Source organism: Pteropus medius, unplaced genomic scaffold (assembly GCF_902729225.1).
Source record: "Pteropus medius unplaced genomic scaffold, Ma_sr-lr_union100, whole genome shotgun sequence".
NCBI lineage: Eukaryota > Metazoa > Chordata > Mammalia > Chiroptera > Pteropodidae > Pteropus > Pteropus medius.
The window spans coordinates 9,283,461-9,302,656 of NW_024342471.1; the positions used below are offsets into that span (position 1 = coordinate 9,283,461).

At 49.9% G+C, this 19,196-nt stretch overlaps 1 protein-coding gene across 1 annotated transcript in view; it reads left to right on the forward strand.

Annotated features, from left to right (window-relative positions):
• Positions 1-5,891: 5,891 nt before the first annotated feature.
• The window catches only part of EPB41L1 (erythrocyte membrane protein band 4.1 like 1), a 120,320-nt gene continuing 107,015 nt past the window's right edge, over positions 5,892-19,196 (forward strand). Inside the window, exon 1 of the mRNA XM_039863716.1 lies at positions 5,892-5,980. The gene's annotated coding sequence lies outside the window, so the exon portion shown is untranslated. The remainder of the gene's footprint in view (positions 5,981-19,196) is intronic.

Sequence of the window (19,196 nt, forward strand, 5' to 3'; positions counted from 1 at the left end):
TACATCCAATTGAGATTCTTGACTAATTATATCTACAAAGACCCTATGTCCAAATAAGGTCATATTCTGAGATTTTAGGTAGACATGCATCTTTGGGAGGATACTATTCAACCCCCTACACCATCCTTTGCTACTCCTTTGCAAATGTCATTTCTGTCATATATCAAATTTCCATATATGTGTGGGCAGAGTGATCATTTTATAATGCAAATCCCTGTTGAAATGGTTATACACTTTTCATGAGATAATTTTTAATCCTCGCAACAGTTCTATGAGGTAGGTAGTACTAAAATCACTAAGTTATGCTAAATTATGATGTGATAACAAACAACCCTCAACTCTCAATGGCTTACAACAACAAAGTTTTTTTCCTCATATTACACATCAATTGCTGTGGGACGGCTGTAGATTAGCTGTAGCTTTGTTCTGTGTGTCTTTTCACGCCAGGATCCAGGCTTAAGGCATAGCCCCTGTCCAGGACATGCCATTCCAGTGGCAGAGATAAAAGTGTATGGTTTTAGACTGAAATATGCAATGGCACCTCAGGTTTCTGCTTAGAACTGGCATATCTCTCTCTGGCCCAAATTTCATTGGCCGAAGTAAGTCATATGGTTAAGCCTGACACTGGGCTGGGGAAGTGCACTCCTTCTTCTGGAGGGTACTCAAGTCACATGCCAATTGGCCGGAATGTATAAGCTTATTGGGAATGGGGATTGCAAATAATGGAGAATAATAGCTCTAACACAGGGGTTAAATAACTTGCCCAAGGTCAAACAGCTGGGAAAAGACGGAGCCAAGATTCAAACTCAGACAGTGTTTCTCAAAAGTCATAGTGTACTCCATGGCTCCCTATTGCCCATGAAATGGAGTCCAAATATATTTAAGCTTTGGGACTTCTGCATGTACATTCCTGCAGTCTGGAGTGCTCCTCTGCTGCTTTTGGATGCTCAACTCACTTGTTAAGACTCCATTCTGATCTCAACTTCTTCGCGAACTTCTCAGAATTAATCACTATGTGCCCCCGTCATTCTTTATGAGTATATATATTACTTTGTCCTTACTGTCTTAATCCCTCTGGAGAGTGGGGACACACTCTTATTTGTCATGTGTCCCCTCTGCCCCCAAAACCTTGCACAGTGTTTCCTAAATAGTTGCAGAATTTGAGGTTGAAATAGGTAGGGGGCATGAGGTACAACTAGGCTGTCCTCCTGTGGATGAGAACATTTGGCCTACTTTTCCACCCCTCTAAACTAAGCTTAGCACCTGGTGCTCCTGTGACTGGCAGGTCAGCTCCCTGTGACTCACTCTGTAAGCCTTTAGCACCTTCACCTCAAGGCCTTGGGCTGGGGTGTATGTGTTTATGGTGGTGGTGGTGGGAGGGAGGTGGAAATGAATTTTTGACTTCAGAAACCCTCTCCTTACTCTGTCCCAGAAAAAGTAAAAGTCCTTCTCTTAAGTGAGTTGAGCATCAGACTGAGGAGGACTGGGGAGTCCCTGGAAGGTGCAGGGGAAGGAGGAAAAAGCCCTGCTACGTCATAGGAGAGCAGTAGAGAACTGGAAACAGCACTGAACTGCACATTGATAGACTTTACTAAATTGTCCAAGTGATTTGATTTAACCTCTCTGAGCTGTGGTTTCCCCAGTTGTAAATTAGAGACCATACTGATCTTGCCCTCCTCCCTAAGTGGTTGCAAAAATACATAGTAAAATGCTGGAAGCCTTGGGAATGCAGCCTTGAAAGAACACAGACTTGTATTGGAATCCCCCCCATAAGCTATGCGACTGTGGGAAAATTGTGCATTTCCGTGAGCCATGGTGTCCTTGTCTAGAAAATGGGAATAATAATTACAGCTACCTCCCAGGGTGAGAAAAATCACGTAAGTAAAGTGCTTAGCACATACTGCTCAATAATATTGGCTATTTTCATGTGAGATGATGATACTTATTACTTAAGGAACAGACAATGCCAGGTGTCATTTGTGAACATTAAAAGGAGAGGGAAAGAGTCTAACTTTTCCTAGAACTGGTTGCTTCCTTTAGCCAAATATGGGGTGTGGCTCAAAGAAATGAGGAAACAGTTCACTAGGTGACAGCACACAGAACACATTTGTCTTCACAGATGTTGGGGGAGGGGTAGAGAGGCTAGCTGACCCTCCCAAAAGATCAGAGGTCCTTGACCTGTACTCCCACCACTACAGATGCAGTCCACTGGCTCCTTGTCCCCTCCTACCAATCTAGTCACCAAGTCTTAGGAAGGCTGCCTTTGTAATAATAGTAACATGATATTGTTACTTCGAAGTTTATAAAGTCTAATACATTATCCTAGGTATCCTTCATAGTCTCTCTCCTATAAACAAAACCCAGAATTAGAAGAGACGTGGAGATTATTCTGCATTTCACCGATAGGGAATCTGAAATCCAGAGAAGGTAAGGGGTTTCTCTGAGACCATACAATAAGTTACTGGCAGAAGCAGGACTAGAACTTGTAGCTCCTGACTCCCTGCTCAATAGCAGTGCTCCTGTCGCCACAAACCTGTCCTTGGTTTTCCATGCTCACTGCCACTCAGCCTATTCTTTTATCTGTTGGACTTCTGCAGTGGTTCCTAACTGGTCCACCCTGCTTCTGGTCCCTCCACATCGATTTGTTCTATACATAAAGCCAGGTAATTGTCTGGAAGCACAACCTTAATCTTGTTTCCCCTCACAATAGAACTAGCCCATTTTTCAACTTGAAAGGTCATCTGGTTCCTGGTTTGGCCCCTAAGTGGAGACCAATCTTTCTTTAAATACATTCATTGGCAGGGAGCTCATCACTCCCCAAGTGGTCCATTCCATTCTTGGATAGCTTTGACTATTAGAGAGTTCTTTTACTGTAAGCTGAAACGGTCCTCTTGGAAGTCCACCCCCTGGAGCTGAGTGGAATTCTTTCACATCCATTTGTCAGCAAATTTGTAGTCAGTGTTTAATAGGGGCTGGATCCTGGGTGGACTAGGTGCTGAGGAAAACAGAAAGAGGAATTAGATATGGATCCTTCCCTCAGAGAGCATGGCTTAGGGGCTCATAGAATTTTTCGTTTTATTTATTAGACCTAAATAATAAACAAATCAAATCCACTTTCTGTATGACAAGCCCTTCAGATGTTTGGAGACACCCACTATAGCCTCCTTGTGCTTTCCCTTCTCCAGCCTGTTTAAATCATTCGCCATAAAGCATGGTATCCAGGTCCTCAGCATTCTGGTCCCCTCCTCTGGACTTGCTCCACTGTGACAGTGTTCCTCTCAGATTGTGGGGCCCAGAGCTGAACCCTGTGCTCCAGCTGTGATCAGCTCAGGGCAGCACAGTGCCTCTAGCAACGGCTAACCATAGAGGCCTAACCCATGGTTTCTGTTGATACAGCATATCATGTTCACTTTTTCCTGTCTTCCTTCCTTTTTTCCTTTCCTCTTTGCCTCCCTCCCTTCCTTTTTTTTCCAGCCACATTGCATTGTTGAAGTCAACTCAAACCTTTAAGTCATTTTCACCGAAACTGCTCGTAATCTAGATTCTTTCTAGCTTGTATTTTGGGCACTTGATCTTTTGGAACTGTGCTGTCCAATATGGCAGCCACTGGCTTCATGTGGACATTTACATTTAAAGTCCTTAAAAATGAAGTTAAGTGAAAGTTTTAGTCTCTCAGTTGTATTAGCTGCATTTCAAGTGCTCAACAGGAGACCAATCTATATTAGACGATGCAGATTCAGGACTTTTCCAGCACCACGGGAAGTTCTAAGGGGTCACTCTGGTATGGACAGAAAGACAGGAGTTTACATTTATTCTGTGTGGCATTTTATCTTATTAGTTCCAGCTCGGCCCCAAAGCTGCTGAGATCTTTTGGAAACGAATTTTGGTTTCCGGAGTGTTTGTTGTCCTCCCCAACTTCATGACAGCTATAGATTTGATTAATGTTTCATGCTTTCCTCTGCTTCATCTAAAACCACTGATAAAAATGCCCAGCAGAGCCTTGCACGTGGCACTCCAGCCTCATGTGGCAGTCATGCTGTAGCTTAACCCACTAGGCTGCATACCAGGCCTTGTGTGCTGGGCACCAGCACACAAGGAGACAGAAGACAGCAAGTAAACAGTCCTGCTGTGGTGGGTGCTCTGATTGATCATTGAAATGTCTGTCTCAAATTCAGGGCTGCTTCTGTCTTGCCTGTGGTAGTTAAAAATAGAGGCTTGAGAATCAGCTTCCTGGGTTTGGATCCTCGTTCTGCCACTTTACCAGCTATGTAACGTTGTTGTGTTTCAGTTTCCTAATGTTTAAAGTGGTGATAAGAATAACCTCTTTCCCACAGTGTTATTTATTGTGGGATTAAATGAGTTAGTGCAATAAAGCTCTTACATCAGTGCCTGGGATAGAGTAAGTGCTCCAAACGCATTAGTTCTTATTAGTTATAATTCCCCCTTCCCCTGACATCCATGCACAATCTTGCTTCGGGACCTCATCGTCTTCAGTTTTGTCCTCTCTTAGTTTGTGGAAGTCCTTTGAGGCCAAATTAAGCCTCCCCTTTTAGATTTCTTACGTTCTCAGCTGCTTGCTTGGCACTTAGTATCCTATAACGTAATGGGGAGCGCAGTGAACTTCAATAATTGTTGAACTTTATCTTGACTCTGTGCTGCCTGGTGGAGAGACCTAAGACAAGTTTCTCATCTGGAAAGTGGGGACAATCACAGCTGCTACATAGGACTGTGGTCAGGTCTAAGTGGGACAAAGTAGATGAAAGCTCCTGCACTTAGTAGGCCTTTTTTTTTTTTTTAAATCTCCTGACTTCCATTAAAACTCTTGAAAATGCAGGACACTCTGAGCTTTATTCGGTGCCTAACAAAGGAGACCGGGTTCATTATTTCCTGAACTTCGGGAGGGCCCTGCACTTTCCAGGAGCCCTGAGGCAGGAATTCCCTCTTTCTTCATCTGTGGAATGGGGACGCCTAATCCGTGCCCCACCTTCTCCCTGCTACTATCTGAGGCTTGCTGGACTTGGATTAGTTCCTCCCTCCCTGAACGAGCGCCTGTAAGGGCCGTGGTGGTTACAAGGCAAATTTAGAAAAGCCTTGTCTTTACTTTGAGTGTGCCTGCGCCTGTGGAGGGTGGGCGGCAGGGTCCAGGAGCCAGGGGCCAGCCCTTGGAGAACCCGCAGAGAGTCCAGAGGTATTGCCACCTGAGAGGGGCTGGAATGCGCGGCGCGGTTTTCCGCGAACTCCCGCCACGGGAACAATGGGAGGGCGGCTGGGAAGCTGGTGGGTGTCGGCCAGGTCCGACTAGAGGTGGAGGAAGCCCGCGAGCTGGACGCCGGGCCGCGGGGTTAGTCCGGGGCACCCGTCCGAGAGCCGAGGCGTCCTCGCCAGAGAAAACCGAGGTCGACGCTGGCGGGGACCCCGGAGGAGGCGGGGGCGGGGCCCGAGCCCACCCGGCTGGGACCCGGAGGGCGAGGAGGCCCGGGGTGGGGTCTCCTCTTCCTTGCCCTACCGCTCGCCCCCGGCCTCTGAGCTGCGCGGAGGCTCAGGTAGGCGCCGGGCGCGGGGCCCACGTGGGGAAGCGGGAGACGGGCCTGGAGCGCCGGGCGGGCTCGCGGGGCTTAGCCCCCTCCCCTCGTCCCCTCCCCGGGGCGACGCGGCTCCTCCCGACGCGCGGCTCCGGCGCTGCCCGGGCTCCTCGCGGCTCGCCGCCGCTGCCACTCGCTCGCCCGCCCGTAGCTGCCTGGGCGGCCGGGATCGCCGCTGCCGCCTTGGAGGAGCCGGCCGGGGCGGAGCGGAGTCGGGGGGAGACCGGTGCGGGGGGCGGGCGGGGAGGGGGCTGAGCGCCGTGGGAGGGAGAGAGGCAGCGAGCGAGCAAGCGGGGCATTTGTGCGCAGCTCGAGCGCGCCTCGGAGCCCGCCCGGGCTGCCGCCGGACGCACGGACCCAGGACAGACAGCGCCCGGAAGCCGCGTCGCCGCCGCCAGGTTAGCCGTCTACGCCGCCCTGCTCCGGGCCCCCAGGGCCCCGCTGCGTGCAAGCGCGCGCGCGTGTGTGCGCGCGTGTGTGCGTGCGTGTGTGTGTCCGCGTGTGTGTGTGGCGGGGGGGTGGGGCGCGAGGTTGATCACCGAGGGCTCCGGGCTCGGTCCCTGGTCCTCCAGCACTGACAGACCGGCGGGCAGGCTCCCGGGGCTGGACACCATCGGGACCCGGGGCGGGCGCCCGAGCTGGGAAGCCCGGGCCTCGGTTCGTTCGACTCCATACTGGCGCGGGTGTGTGTCGGGGTCCACGTAGCTGGGTGTGTGTTGGGCGTGAGCGCGCGAGTGCCCGTGGGTCTGTGCAAGTGGATGCTCGGTGTGTGCGCGCGTGCGTGTGTGCGCCGGGTTTGCTTCTGTGTTTGAGGGTCTGTGCCCTGTATGTCTTCGTGCGACTGGACTGGGTGGTGTGTGTGTTTCTGGGTGAGGGTGTGTGTGTCTGAGTGTGTCTGTCTGTGAATGTGTCTATGAGAGGGTGTGTCCGAATGTGTAGCTGAGTGTACATCTGGATGAGGGTGTGTGCCACTGGCTTCCCTTGTGGCTGGAGCCTGAGGCGCTGTGTGTGTGTGTGTGTGTGTGTGTGTGTGCGCGCGCGCGCGTGTGTCGCTGTGTGAGAGCCAATGTGACTCCCCGTGTGTGCGCGTGCGAGGGCGGGTGTGCACTCGCGTAGCCCCGCGTAGCCCCGGTGTGCGTGTGCGCGGCTTTGTCTCCGCACTGCCGGGAGGAAGGGGTGGGGGCGGTGGCCGAGGCGCTGCTGTCGCCAAGAGCCCGGTACCTGGCCGGGGCAGTGGGTGGGGGCAGCGACAGGAGTGTCTCCGCCAGGCAGAGGCGCCCTGCTGGCAGGTGGGCGGCCACACCCCGGGGGCCTGAGGGAGCTGGGCTGACAGCGGAGCCCAGGTACCTGGCCCAGCTAGAGTGGAGGGCGTGTCCTGCCTGAAGCCCGGTGTGTAGGGGGGTTTGTGGGTGTGGGTGTGGGGTGGTGGTGGCAGTAGCGGCGACATCGTTCCCCAGGCTGGTGACCCAGTCATTTTAGGGATCCATTTCCTGTCGCGGCGCTGGGACTGTCGTCCAGAGCCAGACCAGGCCTGGCCAGGTCAGCTGCACTCCCACCCTCACCCCTGCACTGAGAGTAGATTCACATCTTAGGTGCCTTGAAAGGAGGATGGAGAACCAGTCTCTTAAAGGGCCAGTTCCTCCCCACAACCACTCCCGCCTCAGGAGACCTTTACTTTGAGAGAGGTCTCTGGGTGTGTCTGTACCCCTTTCCCCATTTATTGGTGCAGTGCATGCATTTCTAGATCTGTAATCTATGTGCATGTGTGTGTCCTCCATGTGTATTTCTTGTGCATTTAGATGCATAGGTAAGTTTTATCAGGGAACAGTGAGTGATGTATGTCTTGATGTATATGTATTTTCATAAGTTCTGGTATATTTGTTTTTATGTACAAATAGCTGATTATATTTTAGTGAGACTGTGAATGTGAGTTTGCAAGAGAAGTGGCATCTTGCTGCCAACTGGAATAGGACAGAAAAATTTTGTCCAGGGCTACTCTATTTTAGAAAAACTGGGGTAAAAGGTAGTTTGGAAATTTTGCCCTGCCTTTGTGGGTTTCAGATGCTGGTACTGAAATGTAGGTAGGTTAGGGTATGACTGGCTACAAAGATAAAGAAGAAACAGATTTACGGGAGGAATGAGTTGTTCTGGAAGAAGTATATCCAAATGCAAGAATTCTTCCACTTCCAGTTCTTTTCCCTCATAACTTCACCTCCCCCTCTGCTGCCTGGCTTGCCAGGATAAAGTACACAGGATTTGGAGTGTAAAGGGAGGGAGCCGCGAGTGTGAGAGGAAGGAGGGTGGATGGATGACAGGATTGGAGGCCAACAGCAGATTTCTGCAATTCTTAAAATGTTTCCCTGCCCAAGGCAGCAGAGCTGGGAAAAGCTGAGCTCGCTGTCCCCTTCTCTGAATTCTTTTCCCAGGATAGGAAAGGCTCAGGAGCCCTGAAATCTGGTCTAGGGGTCTCCTTTTAACTTTAGTCAAACTCTTTATGTGTTCACCTATCCACTCAACACATTTTTATTAGCTTCCCTTATGTCAGAGTCTAAACCCCCTAAGCCTCAGTTTCTCTGGCTGAGCAGCTAGTAGGTTGGATTCTGGGACTTTGAGGCCCCTTCCTTTTCTCAGAGTGCTAGAGTTTGTCTCATTGTTACCGATTCGGGAATCTACCTTTCTAGCCCCCTAGGATCCTGGCCATGGTCTCCACTCACAATTCTCCCTAGCCCCCATATATTCTAGTCTAGAGCAGTGGTTCTCACGGTGTGCTCACTCTATCAGCAGCATGGTCATCTGGGATCTTGTTAGAAATACAGATTCTCGGGCTTCACACCAGACCTACTAAATCAATCACTTTGGGGGTGGAGCCCAGCAGTCTGTATTTTAACAAACACTGGTGATTCTGATGCACTGTAGACCTCAAGAAAAGTGCAGACAGGGAGCCAGAACCTGCGATAGGTTAGAACACCTGCAAAGCCTCTCTTGTTCCCTCCTACACACGTACCTGAAGTAACCCACAGCCCTAGCCTGGCAGTGGTTCTGGTTTCAAGTACCAAGTCTTCCTTGTGATCTTGGACAAATCGCTCCTTCACTAAATAATGAATGCAATGACTCATTGACAGCATCCACTCTGGGCCCGGTTCTGAACAAGGGGTTTCCCGTTCTGCTCAGTTTCTTCACTCCTTACCTTGACCTACAAGATACAAGACCTGTAGGAGGGAGTCCCTGCCCACCTCTCTGGAAGCCAGCCACTCTGGCATTCTTTTAGCTCACCCAGGCAGTCGGAGCTCTTGTGCCTCTGGGATTTCGCACATGCTGTTCCCTCTGTCTAGCACACTCTTACTGAGCTTCTTGTCTTGGTTAACTCCCACTCTTCAGATTTCAGCTCAAGTCACTTTCTCAGGGTGGAGAACCTTCACCAACTCCCTAGGCTGTCAGTTTTTTTCTGTTATACGTTCTTAGAGCTCTCTGCATTTCATAGTACTTATGAGAATTTATAATTATACATGAACTCGATAGTTGTTTGTTTGTCTCTCCTCACTGAATTGCAAATACCATCTGGGCCCGAGCTTGCTTATTAGTCTTCCTAGTGCCCGTACTCAGTGTCTGGCTTTTATGATTGCTGTTCAATAAATTTCTTGAATGGATAACTTCATAAAATGAGAGATGGTACTAAATGATACCCAATTTCCTCTCATGTCCTGACATTGTAATATCTAAGCAGGCCTTGGACATTTTTTGAAGTAGATTTATCTTTTTTATTGCTGCATCTCCTGGCCATGGATTTGAACCCCCACTGTGCCCCAGGCCCGTGCTGGGCTCTGCTCTAGGGGAGGCAGGAGAAAGCTCTTCAGGAGACACAGCCTAGTTTATTTTCTGTGTCCTCCTGAATTAGGATCTTGCAAGAACGAGAAGAGGAAGAACATTGAATAAGAAATCTCAAGATTGGAGTCCACGCCTTGTTATTGACTGGGCAAGTCACTTTCCCTTTCTTGCTTTTTCCTCTTTTGTAAAAGGAGGGTATTAGGATGGACTGTATACCCCGTGTTGGTTACTAGCACTGGCTCTAGAGCCCTTTGGGCAAGCGTTTCATATCTTCATTTCCTTGCCTGTAAAACAGGACCAGTGATAGTATCTGTTTTGTAGGATTGTTTTGAGCACGAAATGAGGTAAGATACATGGAATGCTTTGCACAGTGCTGAGCACAGAGTAAACATTTGGTAAATGTTAGCAACTATTACTATTATGGCCAGACCGCAATTCAATTCAACATTCTCGAATGCCTTTTGCCAACTCTAAGCCTACAGAAATAGAAATGAATATAACAGTGTTCACAGGCTGGACTTAGGGGCAAACATGTAAAGATGTACAATGTACAAGGTGCTAGGGTGTGGTTGTTCGTGTAAGAAAAGGCTTAATGGAGGAGAAAGATGGTGTTTGGGCTGGATTCGATCTTCCAGGTAGCTGGAGCAGCACGTGCAAAGGCACTATGGCTTGTTAGGGGAACTCCAAACAGTTCCATATGGTTGCAGCAGAAGGTGGTGAGTGGTAGAGATGAGTAGGGTGAGTGGCTGGAGGTAAGGCCTGAGAGGAAGGTTGGGCCCAGATCTGTCACAGGTTGAAAATCTTTACCTGAGACCTACAGGTGGTGGGGAACAAGGGAAGAGGATTAAGCTAGCTTGGAAAGATCAGATTTGCATTTCAAAAACATAGCTCTCCAGGTGGCATTAGAGGATGGCCTGGGTGGAGGGGGAGGATCGTTGGCCAGGAAGCTGGGTTCGGAGCGTGCTTGTTTGCACTCATGGAAGGGCCCAGTGATGGATAGAGACCTAGACAGTGGATGGATTTAGGCCAGCCTAGGCCAGGGAGGTGAAGGAGAGATGAGCATGACCTCTCACAGGCCCCGGACCCCCTATTAATCTCCAAGGCTAATGAGCGGAATCTGAAAATTAGGATTTGAGTCCCAGGTCTGCTACTAATGATCTCAAAGAGTGTATGAATTTCCTAGGGCTGCTTAACGAAATACCACAGTCTGGGTGGCTTAAAAATGTAGAACTGTATCTCTCACAGTTCTGGAGCTAGAAGTCAGAAATCAAGGTATTGGCACGGTTGGTTCCTTCTGCAGGCTCCGGGTGGGGAAGTCTGTTCTGTGCCTCTCTCCTAGCTTCTGGTGGTTGCCAGCAATCCTTGGTGCTCCTTATCTTGCAGCTGCATCTGCCTCTGTTGTTACATGGCTCTCTCCCCTTTCTCCCTGTGTGTCTCTGTGTCATCTCCTCTCCTCATAAAGACGCCAGTCATATTGGATTTGGATCCCCCCCAATCCAGTATGACCTCATTTTATTTTAACTAATTACATCTGCAAAGACTCTATTTCCAAATAAGACCACATTTTGAGGTTTCAGATAGACATGAATTGGGTCGGGGGAGGGCACTGTTCAACCTAGTACATACAGGAAGATGAAAGAGTTCAGGTCTTGGAATCCCACAAGCCCAGGTTCAAATCCAGGCTTTGCAATGGAACAGCCATGAGTCTTCGAGTAAATCAGTTATTTTTTCTTAGCCTCAGTTTCCTCTTCTATGAAATGAGAACAGTAGCACCTACAATACTGTGTTGTGTTGGTGAGCCTCAGTCAAGACAACAGGAGCAAGCCTAGTGAGGTGGCACATAGTAGGCATGCAATATTTATTACATCCTCTTTGGCTCCCCTTTCTCTGCACTTAGTAGCTGGGACAGGTCGCTTTGATCTTGCTTCACTTTCCTCATCTGCCAAAAGTAAATAATCATCATCCACCTCTACCTCTCTCACCAGATTGTGAATCCTGGGGGATAATGAGAAAGCCCGTTGTCAAGTGCTTAAGAGTTTGTTGCTGTAATTTTTAATTATAATTCTCATCATCATCATAACCCTTGGCCATTGCCACATCTACTGCCTTCTCAGCAGGGCCCAGCCCAGCCCACTTCTCTCTGAGGCAAGTCTTCTTTGCCCTTGTGCTCAGAGACATCTTTAGAAGCATCACTGCTGTTAGAATTGGAAGAACCTCAGAGACGGCCCTTGCCCTCCATTGCCCTCATTCACCAGAGGAGAGACACATGCTCTAAGAGAAATGGCACCCCAAAAGCCACCCAGCTGGTCAGTAGCAATTGGAACACCTTGTCTGTGGTTTCTGTTTACAGTCTGCCAGTGCTTTTCCCACAACTTGCAACTTTAGTCTCAGAAGCAGGAGCTTGGGGCAGGTAGAGACCCGGAGAGGGCTCTGCACTGGGCCTGGAGGTTGGGACCCAGAGGGAAAGAGGCCCGCTGAGTCAGGATCAGAATTCCCAGCAAGAGGGTCCTTGAGTCCTCAGTGAGCAGGCGGGGCCTCTACAGGCTAGATGGGCAGGTGGTTTTGTTCTCAGCCTGGCTGAGGCCCCCTCCGCCTGCTTTGCATGGAGGAGGCTACCCTGGACAGCTTGGGGATGCAGAGCCTGGAGGTAACCCAAGGCTTCGGTGTCCCTACTGACAGCCAGGGCAGTGCTCTCAGTGGTGAGCGTCCCTCTAAGCCTTGCCTTGGCGGGCCTAGGGAACGTTCTGGAAGGGAGAGAAGGCTTTTCCTGTCTTGGCAGTTTCCCTGAAGTCATCTCCCTTCCCCCAAGCTGGGGGACCCAGGTCCTTTCTCACCCCTTAATTTTCCTTTGATCTTCCTTGCTCCTCTTCTCAGTTTTCTCTCACTCCCTTTTCCTGCCTTTTACCCTTCCCTCTCCCCATCTTCTGTCCAGATTAAAGTTCTAAACATAAAGCCTCTGGACCCAGTTGAGGTGGGTGTTTTCGGGGTTTCCTAGGGCCACCTAGGAATTAGAAAGCCTAGCCTTCCTCGTCAGAGGCTCACGCCGCTGACTGATAAACAACTGCTTACGTTTATTGGCTTACCATGTGCCGGGCCCCGTGCTAAGCGCTTTTCACGTCTATGTCTTTTAATCCTTGCACCTATGCAGGGAGGCAGAGATTACAATCCCCATTTTATTAAAGGAGGCTAAGTAACTCACCCAGGCCTACCCAGTCCTTAGCCAACAGGCAGCCCAGCTGGGATTGACATCTAGATCCATCTAAAGTTGGCAGGTGCTCTTGAGTCTTTCCTATACTGCCCTGGGTAGGGCCTGTGAGAACGTTTAGGGGTTCACAGAGGGATGTGCACGTGCTCAGATTCGGAGAACAAATTCTTGGCTTAGAGAGCAGGGTATCTAATCCAGGTCTCCTGTCTCCCAGGCCTGTGCTGTCACCACCTCAGAGACTGGCCTTTCTTCATGTCAGCTGCAGGGCTGGCCAAGGCTCTGAGACCGTCTGGTTCTAGGGAGCTGCCCACCTGTGGGAGAGACACTGCAGCAGGGGCAGGTGACAGGGCTGGTCTGATGACATTTAACTTTCTTCGTAAATGTTATTTTATTACTGGCCACCTCAGTTTTTCATAGATCATCTTGAGTCTTCCAGTTAAATAAGCTTATCATCTGCAGAGAGTAATGGTTTTGTCTCCTCAGAAGAGTGCTTGGGAGCTTGAGGGCTTGGGGATCCTCTTTCAGGCTCGGCGATGGGTGGAGACAGAGGGAGGCAGAGGCTGGAGCCAAGAGACCCAGGCTCAGGAGTACGGTGTGCTAGAAAGAAAAAAGGAAGGAAACCAGAACTGGCTGAGGGCCAGAGTGAGTCTGTAGAGAGGAAAGGAGCCTGGAGGCTGGGGTTGATTAGAAACCTCCTCTCACCCCAAGTTCAGCCCAGGAGTCCTGACTCCCTCCCAGGCAGGGCTGCCCATCTAGAATTGAGCAGCTGTGGTAGGCTTGCTGGCCCTCCACCCACTCCCATTATGGCCACGACCATGGTCAGCTTGAGTAGTTGGCTCAACCAGAAAGGACCTTGATTAGTGAGCAGTGGCTTTAAAACTTTTAGCCACAGAGTCCTCTCTTCATAGGCAAGGAAATGGAAATTCTATATGTGAAACAGCTAAAAGGAGCGTGCTTAGAACACCCCCTTACCTCTGAGGGTTCCCTAAAGCCGGACTTCTTAAACTTTGCTCCCCCAAGAGCAGCAGAGAAGAGCTTGCTAAAAAATACTCTCTTCTGGGACTCAACCAGAGATTCAAACTCACTTGCTCTCTGGGAAGGTGAGGCCCGTTGTGGGGCCCTGGAATCAGCCCATTTGAACAGGTTCCCTGTCGAGGTGACTGGGAGACAGGGCGTTCTCAGATTGCCCTTGGAAAATGCTGGTCTCGCATGCTCATGAACTTCTGAAACAGTGTGCACACCTTTGAGAGCATGCTTTGACCTCGGGAGGGGATCCAAAGGCACCCTCTGAGTCTTTGGGTCACTACCCATAAAAGTTTGGAACCACTTTCTTCGAGGTGGTTTTGTAGAGTGGGAGCCTGATGACCAGGGAAGGGTCACCCAGGAACTAATGGCGGAGTTAGGTGTCGAGGGCAGATCGCTTCTACTTCTCAGCACATTGCCGGTTTTAAGTGAAGGTGCTGAGGGGCTGTGGACCAGTCCCTTCCCTGGTCTGGCTTTCGTTTTCCCAGTTGTAAAATGGGGGTTGGACAGGGTAAACCCAAGGTCCCCTGTAGCTTTGATCTGTGGTTTGGATTCCAGCTCTCTGCTGCCCAGTTCATATATTTTGCCCCTTTTTTTTGCTGCCTCCCAGCTTCACCCACCTCCAGTGGGACCAGCTCTTCCTTTCAGTGTCTCCCATTTTCAGAGATTTCTTACAGAGCCTGGATCTAGCTCCTTGAGTCCCTTCCGTGAAACCACATGCCCAGGTGCTTAGCCCTTTCTCTCTTTTGTGCCCACTCACCATGAATGAACCAGGTGCCTGTGAGTCTGGGGACACCTGGGGCCAGTGCCAAGGGGAGGGGCTTGGAGAATGTGTTTCCTGAGGTTCCTGGAACATGCCCAGTGCTTACCTGTGTCTTCGCCCCTGATGCCGGGGTTTCTCCCTGCCAGGAGAGCCACCTCCATCCCCAATCACTTTTAAAATTCTGTCTGTCCTTTCAAGGCTCAGCTCAGATGCCAACTTCTGTCCCACAAAGCCTCGTGAGTCCTCCCATCCCTATCCCCACAACGAGAATTTGTCTTTCCTTCTTCTGCATTCTTTTAGCACCTTATCTGTTCTTCTCTGGGGTCAAGTTCTGCTTGATCTTCACTTTATCCTGGGATGTGGCTTGTCTCTCTTGCTAGATTTGTGAACCCTACCTTAGGATGTCTCAATATCATTCCTTGCCCCACCAGCGCCTAGGACAGGGCTTTGCATGGAGCAGGTGCTTAATAGAAGGTTAAGTTCTATTGTAGAATCTGCCTCTGGCCCTGGGCTGGGCAAGTTTCTCCAGAGCCCCTGTGGCCCCGTCACTGGCAGGCCACAACTTCTCACATATCCTCCCCTTTATTTGTAGGTTGGAGGAGGCCAAGTTTGGCAGTGGGTAAGAACTTGAATTTCAGTCTTGATTCTGCCATTTCCTGGCTTTGTGACCTTGAGAAAGTCAGTTCTCTCAGCCTCAGTTTCCTCAGCTTAAAACAAAGGGGTAAGGATGACAAGTCTGTTGGGGGCTTGGCAGGATTAACCGAAATGGTATGTGTAAATACAGAGATCTGACCTTCGCAACGAATAAATGGTCAATAAATGATTAGAATTCATTATTTTTTTAGTTAATGGGTATTATCATTGGTGTTTCGGTAGACTGCTACTGTGTTTTGAGCATCAACCTGGAGGTGGGGTGAGAGAGAGAGGCAGACAGACAGACAGACAGATGACAGACAGAGAGAGCGACAGAAGAATCATTGCAGGAGTTCCTTGGTCTCCGGGGTCTTAAGGCCAAGTAGGGGCTGCAAGACTCTACTAGGAGGAGTGGCATCTGGAAGAGGCATGGCTAAGTGAGTTGAGGCAGGGAGACAAGCGTTTGTTTTGTGGGTAAAGGAGGTGAGTTCCAGCCTAGAGATGGGGAAGCGGGGCATGTAGTTTGAGAGTTGAAGGAAGGATGCAGGAAAGCAGAGAGAAAGCAGAGACAGCTCCAGTATCTCCACATAGCATGGGGTTTAGGGTCAGCACCCCAAAAGGAGGGGGAGCTTCAAGCTTTGTTTTGCTAAGAAGAATCTGGAGGACTGATGGCTCATGATGCCACTACTGAGAACCAGAGGGGGCGGGGCCGGGGGCGGGGAGGGAGGACTGGAAAGTTAGGGCTTTATGGTGGAGGTAGTGGGGACCAGTGAGCAAGGAGGGCCTTTGTCCCTCTCTGCCCAGGCTTGAGCTGAGAATGGTCAGGGGTGGGCTGCAGCTCCAGGCCTCTGCAGGCTTACCACGGAGTTTATCCCATAATAATAGGGCCATATGTTTACCTGGCCAAGGTTGAGATGAACTCTGCTCTGTCTGAAGTAACAGTGCAGTTTGATCTCAGAAATGTCAGAATTTTTAAATATCAGAGGCAGCCAGCAGGAGAAGCCATCTCCTGATCCACCCTCCTCATCTTCCCCCACCCCCCGACATTACACAACTGGGAAACAGGCCCAGAAGGGGAAACCCCTACCCCCCACCCTCTTGCCCAGGAACACCAGTGAACTGGCTCCATCCCCCAGCAAGCTGTGGACCTAGGCCTGTGTTAGGGGTTGGGGGAAAAGGGTGAGGAGGGAGCCTGGGAACCCAAGGAGGCATGTAAATGACAAGCAAATGTCAGATTGGGAGCAGTCTGTTACAAGGGTGTAGTGTGTGTGATCCCAGGTGAGTGGGCTGTGAGTGGGCTGGAGCCATTATCATTCTAGGCTTTCCTTCCCAGAAAAGAAAAAGGGCCACATAGGTGGGGCCAGAGGAATACTGGGATGTGAGGAAGTTCAGGGGCCTGAGAAGAGGAGGGTGTTGCCGAGCAGCCAGAGACACAACCGTATTACAGTGGCACAGAGCATCCCAGCATCTGCGAACCTGGCTCTGTGTAGCTTTGTATAGGGTACCATAGTGGTATCACCCTCATTTTATGGGGGAAGAATGAGGGCTCCAAAGATCACAGCTAGAAAGGGCAGACCCTGGATGGGTGACTTCAAAGCCATGTTCCTGGCATGCCCTGGGTGGCTGCCGTCCCACTCCTCAGCCCAGCTTGGTCTCTGTGAAGACTTGGAGTCGAAAGGGTCAAGGAGGTAGGTACCCAGCCCAGGGCAAGCCACCTCTTGCCTTCCTGCACTTCTCCATCAGTCTGCCCATCTATCTGACCTGTTTTCACCCTGCCCCCTTGTTCTTTAATAACAAATATTTACTGAGCACCTACTATGTGCCAGGTGACTGCCCTTGACCTTGTGGAACTTATGCCTTAGCATGAGGGCCGTCCCTCATTGGTGGGATATGCTGAGAAGGAGCAGGTGAGGGGTTTCACTAGCTACCTCTTTCTCCCTTCACACCTTTTATCTCTTTCTCTTTCTGCCCCCTTCCAAGTCCCCTTACCCCCTCTGATGGGGCTTTTTGCTGGGACTGCCTCCTGCTGAAATGGAAATCAGAGTTAATTGTTAAACCTAATGGCTGGTGAGAGTTTCACCCTGCCATTAGGCTGTGTGCTAGCTCTGTTCCCCAGGAGAGGGGTGGAGCTACCCAGGTTTTCTGGCCTGTACCTTCCACCTTTTCCCTACTCCTAGTCGACTCCAGAACAGCTCCGCCCCTCCTTCTAGCGGTAGGGCTGCCTCTTGGATCCTTTCCCTGGACTCCAGCTGAGGTGACCCTGGGAGGTGAGTACTGGCTCTGGCCCTAGTCCAAGGGCCTTTGAGTGAGTGCTTTTGGGGGAGGTGCCAGGGAGGGCATGGTGCCTAGCCCCAGGACCCACCCAGAGGGCAAGCAGCCAGTAGACCTTGCTGGCTTTGCCTCCTGCTGGGTAGGAGTGTGGGAGGTGGTGGGGAATGGCGCCACAGTGGCCTAAGCCCTGTACACAGGACTGCCACCTGGTGCAGGCTATGCTATGTCTTTTTCCTGCTTTCTTAATATTTTACCCTCTTCGTTGGGTGTCCTCTTCTAGGCCATTCTCTGCCACAAGCCTGGGGGAAATGGGGTCCCAGAGAATAGTAGCAAAGGCTTATTTCTTCTTGTAGAAGGCAGAGCCTTAGGTGGCACCTCTATCAAGCTTTAGGGACAGAGCTCAGGCTTCCTAGTCAAATAGGTCCAGGGTCAAAGCTGGGTGACCTTGGGCAGGTGGCCCACCTCTGTGAGCCACAGTCATCCTCTGAACAGTGGGTACTCTGATCCCTTTGTTACCGTGACTGTGAATATAATAAACCTCAAATGTAAATATTAATATTAGGCTTAGTATTTAAGTTTTTAGGCTGTAAATAGATATAGATATTAATATTAGGCTCAGCAGAGGCTTGTTGAATGAATAGATGGCATTCTATTCAGATTCAACTTTACCTTGGGAGGCCTAGCTCTGGCTTAGGGCCTTGGAGGCCACCCCCCATCCTCTAGGACTTGATTGTCTAGAGCAGCGGTCCCCAACCTTTTTGGTACCAGGGACTGGTGCTCTTATGAGAATCTATGCCTGATGATCTGAGGTGGAGCTGAGGTGGTGATGCTAGTGCTGGGGAGCGGCTGCAAATACAGATGAAGCTTCGCTGGCCTGCCGCCACTCACCTCTTGCTGTGTGGCCAAGTTCAGGCCACAGACCAGTACCAGTCCACAGCCCGGGGGTTGGGGACCCCTGGTCTAGAGCTACACGGCCCCATACAGTAGCCATCAACCACATGTGGCTATTGAGCCCTTGAAATGTGGTTAATGCCACTGAGGAACTGAATTTTATTTGATTAATTTAAAATTTAAAAAATACTCCATTCAGTTATTGAAAAACATATACGTATGTTTGGGAACTTAGATTTATGAATATAGTTTTTCAGTCATAAAGGCTAAGAGAATCTAAATGTCCAATGAAAATTTAGTGTCAGAATTGAGATGTACTCTAAATGTAAGCACCAGATACAGAAGGCTCAGTGTGAAAAAAATCATGTAAAGTACCTCAATGATATTTTTATATCAATTTTGTGTTGAAATGGGCAAATTGGGTTAAATAAACACACTATTAAAATTAATTTTATCCATTCCTTTGTATTCTTTAAAATGCTGCTACTGGAAAATTTTAAATTGCTTATGTGACTTGAATTATGTTTCTATTGGACAGCACTGTTCTAGCCAGAGAGTTGAGAAAGACACATTTGAATAATAATACAAGACTATAAAGACTAGTTATTTGGGGAGGCAAAGATCAGTTATCTCCCACTCACTATCCCCCTAGATCTGGGCCATGCCCCATGGTGGAATGTTACCCTGGAAACTCCAAAGCCTCAAGTATAAGATGAAAACTTCTGAGGTCAAATGAAGAGCCGGCTCCTGGCTGTCCATGCCACTCACTTGCTGTGTGTGTGACCTTGGACAAGTCACTTTACTTTGCTGAACCTTAGTCTATCATCTGTATATCTAGACTAATGGTAGAGTTTACTTCATTGATTGAGGGGATTCCCTGAGATATAGTCCAAGTGTAGCACCTACCACAGTGCCTGGCCCATGTGAGTATTCAGGTGTTAGCTGTGGCGGTGGTTGCTACTTCTGTTAATTGTGGGGGTTGTTGCTACTGCTGTTGCATCTG